Source organism: Cucurbita moschata, unplaced genomic scaffold (genome assembly GCF_002738365.1).
Source record: "Cucurbita moschata cultivar Rifu unplaced genomic scaffold, Cmos_1.0 Cmo_Scf00936, whole genome shotgun sequence".
Taxonomy (NCBI): domain Eukaryota; kingdom Viridiplantae; phylum Streptophyta; class Magnoliopsida; order Cucurbitales; family Cucurbitaceae; genus Cucurbita; species Cucurbita moschata.
This window is the reverse complement of record NW_019269452.1, coordinates 1-1,261: the sequence shown is the minus strand read 5'-3', so window position 1 is coordinate 1,261 and position 1,261 is coordinate 1. Positions and strand designations below refer to the sequence as shown.

At 38.8% G+C, this 1,261-nt stretch overlaps 1 non-coding gene across 1 annotated transcript; it reads right to left on the bottom strand.

The window, feature by feature from the left end:
• Positions 1 to 413: 413 nt before the first annotated feature.
• Positions 414 to 487, bottom strand: TRNAN-GUU. Its single transcript has one exon. It is a non-coding gene; the product is annotated as a tRNA-Asn (tRNA).
• Positions 488 to 1,261: the final 774 nt, after the last annotated feature.

The window sequence follows — 1,261 nt, the reverse complement described above, 5'->3', positions numbered from 1 at the left end:
TCAAATAGCAGTAGAGACCAGGATTAAACTTATTAGAGCCCGGAGAAAAATCCATGGAAACCTACCGGGACGAGGATGCCATAAGAGCCTACGAGTAGATTGCTTATCGAGTTTTTTTTTATACTTACCCATTTTCCATTCTTTTTCCATTCATCTTCCTATTTTGTGTCTTCTGTATTTCCTTCTATAATTGTATTCCAATGGTAATGAGGGAGAAAGCTTAGTCACAATCTATTTTCTCTCATTAAGTTTCATGAATTAGAAAATAATAAACCTTCAAATTAATTGTCTAGTATAATCTAATATAGCAGCAACTTGTTGTTCAATTCTTCTCCTCCCATTGAGAGAGTCGATGAAGAAAGAATCCCAACTAATGACGTAACGAAAACCGAGTTCAATTCTCCTCTTTATATTGCTAGAAGGAGGGCTTAAACCTCCGACCTTGTGGTTAACAGCTACACGCTCTAACCAACTGAGCTATTCCAGCTAATTGTTCATGGAGCTATTAAAAATTTAGTTTTTTGCGTTTAGGATTATTAATTCAAGGTCAAAAGCAGCATTGGTAAGCTTCATTAGACACCGATTTGAAGTGAAAGATGATGCTGGGATGACAATTGCAAAACATGGTTCGATAAGAAGAAAAATGAGTAGAGGCAAGTTTATGGTACAAGAAGTGGAAGGAAGAACAACAGCTCAGGTGGAGATGGTGATTGATTTTCGTAATTCGGGTCCACGTAAGTAGAGACCGGGTTGAGGGGCTTGCAAAGTTGATCATGTCAAAGGCATGTCGAGGCAATTTAAAGGGAGGCGTACTTTGTTCGAAGGGAGGTGTTGGATAAAAGTCTTACATCGACTAATTTAGGGAATGATCATGGGTTTATAATCAAGGAATACTATCTCCATTGGTTTGGGGCTTTTTGGGGAAGTCCAAAGAAAAACCACGAGAGCTTATGCTCAAAGTGGACAATATCATACCATTGTGGAGAGTTGTGTTCATCCAACACAAAGCATGTCTCGACGGACAAGCACCCCGACACATGGCCCAAAGCCTATGTGTGTGTCAAACTAGGTTCTTGAACAAATTCTTAGGGCGAGCTGCAACCTATCTAACTTCACCTTCTTACCTTGGTTCTTGCACAAATTCTTCAAGAATGGATTAAAGCTCGTATTATCATATGTATGAGAATTTGGCACCTACGCATATGTAATCAAACACAGTGAAGGCACTTTAAGAAATCATATGTAAATGGGTTTCAAATTG